At 41.7% G+C, this 10,024-nt stretch overlaps 1 long non-coding RNA gene across 1 annotated transcript in view; it reads left to right on the top strand.

The window, feature by feature from the left end:
* LOC119293392 overlaps positions 1–388 on the top strand; it is a 1,785-nt gene extending 1,397 nt beyond the window's left edge. The window contains exon 3 of the long non-coding RNA XR_005143043.1: positions 356–388. This is a non-coding gene — a long non-coding RNA (uncharacterized LOC119293392). The remainder of the gene's footprint in view (positions 1–355) is intronic.
* The last annotated feature ends 9,636 nt before the right edge of the window (positions 389–10,024 follow it).

The raw sequence follows: 10,024 nt of genomic DNA, 5'->3' as shown, positions 1-10,024 counted from the left end.
TTTTCATGATTTAGAGAAGACTTGAAGATATTCATGATTTAGAGACAAGTAGCTACTTATTTTCATGATTTAGAGACCATTTGAAGATCTCCATGATTTAGAAACTTGTAAGTAGAGACCGTTTGAACCATTTAAAGATCAGACTTATAAGTAAAGATCTAGTGTTAAATTAGCATGTTCAAAATTCGATAAGTGTTCAAGAAACTCCATATGTACTAGAAGCTTTTTATTTTGGAAACTCACTATGGAATATGGATCACTATTTATTTTGTAGTGTCGAAGTACTTTCTTTTGTCTATTTGGCATATTGATAATTTCAAGCACGTTATTTGACACACACCATTCAATCTTGTAGGTTGCCACCTGGATGCTCTTTGGACTACGACATTTACATGAAGGCGTTTGTTGTAGTGCCAAATCTTACGTAGTGATGCCATCTTTGTTCATTGTGTATTCTATGCTGTGGAACTTTGTTTTGGGACTATATGCAATGGAACTTTGTCCCGGGACTATATATATGCTATGGAACTTTGTTTTGGGACTATATATATGCTATGGAACTTTGTTTTGGGACTATATGCTATGGAACTTTGTCCTGGGACTATATATATGCTATGGAACTTTGTCCTGGGACTATATATATGCTATGGAACTTTGTTCTGGAACTATATATATGCTATGGAACTTCATTCTTATATTTGCTCATTGTTGCTTATATTTGCTATGGAACTATGCTGTCCTGTTATGGTTATGTGCTGTTATGGTTCTATACTGTGTATTAAACTATTTAATTTCTGATTTAAAAAAAAGGAGCTTTGCCGTCAAGTGACAGACGGCAAAGATGCCACATGTTGCTAGCCTGTGCTTCCGCTGGCATTTTGCCGTCTTGCCAACAGGCAGGTTGACGGCAAAGAGGTATAGTTTTGCCGTCTGGGCCAACACCAACTGAGGGCGAAATATGAGTCTTTGCCGACTGGGAAAGGAGCACCAGACGGCAAAGTCCTGCTATTTTGCCCACTGGGACTACAGTGACAGATGACAAAGTATGCTTCTTTCCCGTCTGCCAAAACTGACAGTTGACGGCAAAGATAATAGACTTTGCCGTCTGGTTGGACGGCCGGTAGACGGCAAAACACTTGACGCTGGCCGTTAGACCGTTCGTTCCGTCTGGTGCAATGTTTTGCCGTCTACTTTCCGTAGACTGATGGCAAAAATATAGACAGACGGCAAAGTCTTTGCCGTCAGGGAAAAAAAGCAGACGGGAAAGTATTCTTTGCCGATTAATCTTTGTCGTCTGACTTTGCCGTCTACTTCCTGACAGCAAACTCTTTGCCGTCTGGATTTATGTCTTTGCCGTCTGTTATGCCCAGACGGCAAACTAGCAGTTTCCTGTAGTGAGTAGAGTTGAGTGATAGAGAGCTCAAATTAATTTTGCAAAAGATTGTGAATAGATCTAGAAAGAATTGGTCCAAAAAACTTGATGATGCATTATGGGCCTATAGAACTGCATACAAAAATCCTCTGGGTATGTCTCCATATAAGATGGTTTATGGAAAAGTGTGTCATTTGCCTCTTGAACTTGAACATAAGGCATATTGGGCTATTAAAGAGCTCAACTATGACTTCAAACTTGCCGGTGAGAAGAGGTTATTTGATATTAGCTCACTGGATGAATGGAGAACCCAGGCATTTGAGAATGCCAAGCTATTCCAAGAAAAAGTCAAACGCTGGCATGATAAGAGGATACAAAAGCGTGAGTTTAACGTAGGAGACTATGTATTATTTTTCAACTCTCACTTAAGATTTTTTGTAGGAAAACTTCTCTCAAAATGGGAAGGTCCTTACGTTATGGAGGAGGTCTATTGTTCCGGTGCCATAAAAATCAACAACTTCGAAGGCACGAGTCCAAGGGTGGTAAACGGTCAAAGAATTAAACATTATATTTCAGGTAATCCTATCAATGTTGAAACTAATATTATTGAAACCGTAACCCCTGAGGAATACATAAGGGACACTTTCCAGAACGTTTCAGACTCCAAAAAGGTATAGGTATGTGGTACGGTAAGTAAACCGACTCCAAAACAACTCCAATGGCAATTCTTATCAGTTTTGGAATATTTAAGAATTTTAGGAAGGAAGAAGTAGTCCGAAAGGGACATGAGGCTCCCACGAGAGTGGAGGGCGCCCCCCCTACTGGGCGCGCCCTCCTATCTCGTGGGCACCTCGTGTGCCTCCCGAACTCCGTTTTCTTGCACGTTACATATTTTGGTCGGTAAAAATTCATTATATATACTCCCGGAGGTTTTCACCACCGTATTACGCAAATATCCTCTATTTTCATTTCGAGCTGTTTCTGTTGCAGATCTTGAGCACCATGACTACACCCTCCTCCAAAAACGAAGACGAGGATGCTTCGCTATTGAAGATAGAGCTGAGAAGAGAAGAACTAGAAGAGATCAACAAGGATGAAGGGATCAAGAAGGCCATGGAGGTTCAAGCCTCGACGGTGAAAGAAGAAGACATCGCTCAACCTTTACCTAACCTTTTCACTCCAACAGAGATCGAAGCTTTTAAGATGATTGAGTTAGCTCGCATACAGAACAAGTATCTTACACAGGAGAATATTCTGTTGAAGGATCATATCGCCGAATCTCAAGGGCATTATCCGCAAGCTGGAGGGGCTTTTATGCTCGATGTGTGATTATCCACCATCATCATCACCACCTCCATCACCTCCGAGGACATAATCACCTGGGTATGGGCACTCCCCTTGGCAACTGCCAAGCTTGGGGGAGGTGTCCCGGTATCGTATCACCATCACACTCCTATCTTTACCGCTTTATTTAGTTCGATCCTTTTAGTAGTATCCTGATCTAGTAGATTGAAGTTTTGATATCAAGTAGTTTGAGTTTTGCTTTATGATCTCTTCTTGTAATCGAGTCCGTGAGTTATCTATAATAAAGTTTAGTGTTGAGTCAAGGGCTTTGCTTTGTTGCTATGATCTTGAGAAAGTAGAAAGAATAAAAGAGTTCATATTGATCTTATGGATAGTGATAACTTCACATATAGAAAGTATGAGGCATAAAAATTGTTGAGAGTTGATGAACGTAGTTTTCGTCATTGTTGCAATTAATAGGAAGTGATAAGGAAAGAGGGGTTCACATACAAATATATTATCTTGGACACCTTCTTATAATTGGGAGCACTCGTTAAGTATGACATGCTAAAAGAGTTGACGTTTGACAAGGAAGACAACGTAATGGTTTATGTTTTCTGACATCTCAGTTAAAGTATATTGTTATTGACCTTCCAGACATGTTGAGCTTGCCTTTCCCCCTCATGCTAGCCAAATTCCTTGCACCAAGTAGAGATACTACTTGTGCTTTCAAATATCCTTAAACCTAGTTTTGCCATGAGAGTCCACCATACCTACCTATTGATTGAGTAAGATCCTTCAAGTAAGTTGTCATTGGTGCAAGCAATAAAAATTGCTCTTTAAATATGCATAACTTATTAGTATGGAGAAAATAATCTTTGTACGATCTTGTTGTGGAAGTAATAAAAGCGACGGACTGCATAATAAAGGTCCACATACAAGGGGCAATAAAAAGTGACGTTCTTTCGCATTAAGATTTTGTGTATCCAACCCTAAAAGCACATTACAACCTCTGCTTCCCACTGAGAAGGGCCTATCTTTTACTTTATGCTTTTATTTTATGCTTGAGTCAAGGTGATCCTCACCTTTCCCTTTTTATTTTTATCATTTGGCAAGCTACTCGCGTTTGAAAGATCATGATATATTTATCCAATTGGATGTAAGTTAGCATGGACTATTATTGTTGACATCACCTAAAGGTGAATACGTTGGGAGGCAACACAATAAGCCCCTATCTTTCTTAGTGTCCGGCTAAAACTCCATAACGACAAGTATTGTGTGAATGTTAGCAATTGTCGAAGACTACGAGATAGTTGAGTATCTGAGCTTGCTGAAAAGCTCTGTTGTTGACTCTTTCTGGTGTTATGATAAATTGCAATTGCTTCAATGACTGAGATTATAGTTTGTTAGTTCCCAATGAAGTTTTTGAACCATACTGGACATTGTGAATTGATTGTTACTCGAGCATAGAAATCATATGATAAATTCTATATATGTTGCTGTCATAAGAATGATCATGATGCCCTCATGTCCGTATTTTATTTTTATCGACGCCTCTATCTCTAAACATGTGGACATATTTTTCGATTTCGGCTTCCGCTTGAGGACAAGCGAGGTCTAAGCTTGGGGGAGTTGATAGTACATTTTGTATCATGCTTTTATATCAATATTTATTGCATTATGGGCTGTTTTTACACATTATATCTCATTGATTATGGCTATTCTCTCTTATTTTACAAGGTTTACCATGAAGAGGGGGAATGCCGGTAGCTGGAATTCTGGCAGGAAAAGGAGCAAACGTTGGAAATCTATTCTGCACAGCTCCAAAAGTCCTGAAACTCCACGAAACAACCTTTTGGAATTAATAGGAATTTTTGAGCTAAAGAAATACACCAGGGGGTCCACAACCTGTCTAGGAGACAAGGGGGCACGCCCCCCCTATAGGGGACACTTCTCTCCGGGAGGGGGAAATCATCACCAACATCATCACCAACGATCCTCTCATCGGGAGAGGGTCAATCTCCATCAACATCTTCACCAGCACCATCTCCTCTCAAAACCCTAGTTCATCTCTTGTATCCAATCTTGTATCAAAACCACAAATTGGTACCTGTGGGTTGCTAGTAGTGTTGATTACTCCTTGTAGTTGATGCTAATTGGTTTACTTGGTGGAATATCATTTGTTTAGATCCTTTATGCATATTATTACTCCTCTGATTATGAACATGAATATGCTTTGTGAGTAGTTACATTTGTTCCTAAGGACATGGGTGAAGTCTTGCTATTAGTAGCCATGTGAATTTGGTATTCGTTTGATATTTTGATGAGATGTATGTTGTCTTTTCCTCTAGTGGTGTTATGTGAACGTCGACTACATGACACTTCACCATTATTTGGGCCTAGAGGAAGGCATGGGGAAGTAATAAGTAGATGATGGGTTGCTAGAGTGACAGAAGCTTAAACCCTAGTTTATGCATTGCTTCGTAAGGGGCTGATTTGGATCCATATGTTTCATGCTATGGTTAGGTTCACCAAAAGCTTCACATTAACAGCAGAAATGATGATCATATCCACAAGTGGCTAGAATCTCATGGAGAAGCGGATTATAAACTTAGAGATGACTTCTTTCGCATCCAAAGCGACATTGCGACGATCATCATGAAAGAAGTCGTCGATGAGAAGGGGATGTTCCACCACGGCCCTATATCGCGAGGTGACGTCCGAACTCGCATAGGCATGCAACGTCTAGACCTCACGCCGTTCAAGAAGCTAGGGTTTGTCGTCGATGATATGGAAGGATGGAACTTCTAGTGATTTATGATGCCGATGATGATGATATGTGTCGGTTGAACTTGTATACTTTTTGTAGCGACGAAACTTTGTGATATCCACGGTCCCTGCCGAACTTGCGTAACGCTACTTTGTTAGTTTGCGTACGATGACCTGCGTACCTCTAGTTAATTAATTTGCATACTGTATGTTGCATCTAGTTGCTAACCCTTTCTTTTTCGGTGTTGCTCTAGAATATTTTGTTGCATATATATGATTGTACATCCTCTTCATGAACATGCATCTCTAATAGGTACCTAGTTTCTTGATGCTGAGATGGAGTTGCTTTGTCGTGTACAAAGGGAAGGTTCCGGGGGTGTACAACGAGTGGCATGAGTGTCAGGCGCAAGTGAATGGGTTCACGGGCGCCAGCCATAAAGGCTTCAAAAGCAGACAAGAAGGAGAAGCTAGTTACTTGAGGTTCACGCTAGCACGAGAGAGGACTCGTAACCGCCACCTCATGTACTGCCTAGTTCCACTCTCACTCATAGTGATAGCACTTCTTGCATATACCTTTGTTTAGATGGATGACGTTGTTGTAGTTGCAAGTATTCGAGACTTGCATGTATCGCTATTTTCGAGATGATGACAAGATATCACTTTGTGTTGGATGATGACTATGATGAGACTATTTGTATGTACATGCTATGATTACATTTGTGGTCTCGCAGGCATTTGTATGTGTATCATGATGACATTTCTATGTTCTAAAGATTCTTCTACAAAGCCTGTTCAAATACAAAAAAAATATGCCAAAAAAAACTACTTAAATTAGCAGTAGCGAGTGTATAAAAGTTAGCAGCAACGCCGCGATAGTAGTAGCGCGTCCAGGAAAAGCGCGCTAGAGCTACTAGCAGTAGCGAGCTTCTGCTAACAGCGCTGCTGCTACACTTGTGTAGCAGTAGCACCGGTGAGCACGTGCTACTGCTATGTGTTAGCTGTAGCACCTTATTAGTAGCGCCTATCCCCGCGCTACTGATACATCTAAAACCCGCGCTGCTGCTAGCCTTTTCCCTAGTAGTGAGGGGCTGATATGGATCCATATGTTTAATGCTTTGGTTAGGTTTACCTTAATACTTCTTTTGTAGTTGCGGACGCTTGCAATAGTGGTTAATCATAAGTCGGATGCTTGTCCAAGTAAGGGCAGTACCCAAGTATCAGTCCACCCACATATCAAATTATCAAAGTACCGAACGCGAATCATATGAACGTGATGAAAACTGGCTTGACGATAATTCCCATCTGTCCTCGGGAGCTCATTTCTTATTATTAGAAATTGTCCATGCTTATCCTTTGCTACATAAAGGATTGGGCCACCTTGCTGCACTTTACTTATTTTATTCATTGTTGAGGAAATCGTTAACTGGTAGCTGCTCGGTTGGTTGATGAGTAGGGGATTAATCGGCTAATCGGCAAGTTAATCGGCCATTTAATCAACTAATCGGACGATTTATCGGTTTATAGGCTACTCGGTGACCCTACGAGTAGGGATTAATCGGCAAGTTAACTGGTTAATCGGATGAATTCTTGAACAGGGATTTTATTTACTTATTAGTCGTTACTATTTATCTTATCACAAAACTATCTATCACCTATAGTTTCAGTGCTTGCAGAGAAAACCTTACTGAAAACCGCTTATCATTTCCTTCTCCTCCTCGTTGGGTTCGACACTCTTACTTATCGAAAGGACTGCAATTGATCCCCTACACTTGTGGGTCATCAGACGGCGGCCGGATCTGGTTGGTGGGGTCCTTCCCAGTCGGGATCTCGCCGTATCAGGGCGCGGGCAGCGGGGAGGCGGGTCGGCGGCGACGAGACGGGGCGGCGCGGCGAGCCGCGAAGCCGCGGCGACATGCAAGCGGCCTCGGGAGGCAGGCTAGGAGGCGGCAGCGGACGCGGGCTGGGAGGGCCGCGGCTGGGCCACGTGGGCCGGCGGCGGAGGTGGGCGGCGCGGATACATGGCAGGCGGTCGGACGTCCGCGCAGAGGAAGAGGAAGGATCTAGGGTTTGCCCGAATTTCGGAGGGGGAGGCCTTTTATAGGTAGAGGGAGCTAGGAGAGTCCGAATGAGGTGCGGTTTTTTACCATACGATCGAGATCCAATGTCGGAGAGCATGGAGGGGGTTCAGATGGGCTAGTGGGCTGTTGTGGAGGGGTGCTGAGCTGCAAAGAGAAGGGGTGGTTTCGCGGTTACCCGATTGACCGGTTGTGCATCAAACGACCTCCAAATGGAACAAAATTTGACAGGCGGTCGACTGGTGATGTATCAAAACTACTCGTCAGCTCTCGGCCCATTCCAAGAACGTTTTTCTGTGGCTCACAAAACAAGATCTGGGAGGTGCGACGGGCGTGTGCGAGTGTTTCTGGGTTCAGAACGGAAAACAGAGAGAACCGAGGGAACCCGAACGGTTGCAAGTTTCGAAAAACATGCAGATGAAATGCAAATGATGACATGGAAAAGTGCAACACGCAAGAAAATTACATGGCAACGACGGCGAAAAACTGGAAGACACTTGGCACATCTGTCTTGGGGCGTTACAACTCTCCTCCACTAACAGAAGATCTCGACCCGAGATCTTAGGAACGAGACAGAAGAGAAAGAGGAAGAGTTGAAGTAAGAACGCAAGAGAGAAGATGAACAAAGATGAGAGCACTCGGTAGAAAAGAGGAACAACGAGTATGATGAGAATCAAAAGCTGAAGGAATAGATAGACTCTGAAACCAGTCTTATTAGACCAAGGTAGAAAAGGAATAAGAATGAAAGAATTTGGGCAGCACTCCGGATGAAGTGGAAAGAATAGAGCATGAACTTCACAAGATGGGATGACACTTGACAAGATGAACAACACAATGCCTCCAGAAGAATTGAAAGAATGGAATGAAAAGAACGGATGGGAGAACAAGAACTCCACCAAGAATGAATTCGATAGCATCCTTAGATGAAGGGTAGAACGGAGTTGTTGAGATATTCAACAACAAAAGAATAAGCTTGTTGTGGACTTATGGAAAATCCTCTCAAAACTTGAGGTGAAACTCTGCCACAACCAAATACTTGAATATCTGAGAAGAATGAAGAAATGCAAAACTCCAATTCAAAAGAATACGGAGAATTAATTGCACTTCGAGCTGCAAGAAGAAAAGATACTTGAGATCACCACAAGATGATGAACACTTGAAGAATGAATTAAATCATGAAGAAGCACCATGAAGAACTCCAGGACAAAAGGATGATGAGATAGAATGAAGGATGAAAGAATAAGATTAAAGCCTCGCGATGATTTATATGGAGGTCCCGACGAAATGGTCGAGGAAATTTGAACTCCGGAAAAGAAAAGATGAAAATACCTGGAACTAGAATTTATTCACCAAGAACAAACTCGGAAGGAAGGGATTAATCACTTGATGAAAGAGAATAAGAAAACTGTTATGCTTATCCTCCATCAATTAAATCGATGTGAAGCAATGGATTTGCATACTACTTATTGGGTTGAAAAGTATAAAGGGGAGATATCGCGCAGAACTTGAGAAAGTCTTCATAAACCGCCGGTAGGATTGGAAAGAACGAATGAATTGATATGATAACAGCGGAAAAGAATTTTGAATCAACCACCGTAAGAATTTGAAAATGGATGAAGAAAGATAGTGACTCGCCGGGAAGAATTAGAAGAACAAATATGCTTTGAGTGGATTTAGATACAACAGAATGGGGAGAACTCGAGCTGATTAAAGAACACTTAAACGAAGTGCCAAGATAGTTGCATAATGGTAGCTGAAATGTGAGGACGAAGGATTCTTCTGGAATGATGGCCTCCAGATGAAACGAAATGGAAAAAAACTCCTGACATACTCCGGATGGTAAGAAAAGAATATCCAAAAAACAGAATAATTCGAGAGGATAACATGAAGCTAGAACCACGAATCTTCGAGAGAACGGACAAGATTTAGAGGAAAACTCTTCCTCAGACATCAAATTTACAGAGTGACGATGATAAACACCACCAAAATTGTTGAGATACTTCGGATGAATGAAAACAGGAAAGGTTGAACCAACAATGAAAAGAATTTGAAAACTACCTTGGGGAAGGCATGTGACTGATGGAATCCATTCTTACGTCACACTTTTAGAAGAATTTGAGAATAACTCTGGAAAATGAAAGAGTCAGGTAAGATCCTGGGAAAAGACCTGTGGTTTAGGGACCACTAAAAATAAAACACCTTTGAAAAAGGATTGCGGAATAGATGATGCACCGGAACAATTGAAATATTTGAATGAGGTGACAACCTCGAAATAATTGAATGCAAACACGAATCTTCTGAGATGTCTTGAGCACTCTGGAAGGATAAACTGGCGAGAGGCAATCTAGTAAGGGGAAACACTTGATCCAAGGAAAAGGATATGATCAAACCGAAAAACTTGAATTGAATCCACCGGAAAAGAAAGAGATGAAGAATGACGAACTAGACAAGAAATCATCGGTTGAAACAATTGATGAAAGTCTGAAGAGGTTCTCCACGAATGAAATTAATGCTCGAAAGAGAC

This window comes from Triticum dicoccoides, chromosome 4B (genome assembly GCF_002162155.2).
Source record: "Triticum dicoccoides isolate Atlit2015 ecotype Zavitan chromosome 4B, WEW_v2.0, whole genome shotgun sequence".
Taxonomy (NCBI): Eukaryota; Viridiplantae; Streptophyta; class Magnoliopsida; order Poales; family Poaceae; genus Triticum; species Triticum dicoccoides.
This window is presented reverse-complemented; position numbering and strand designations above follow the sequence as displayed.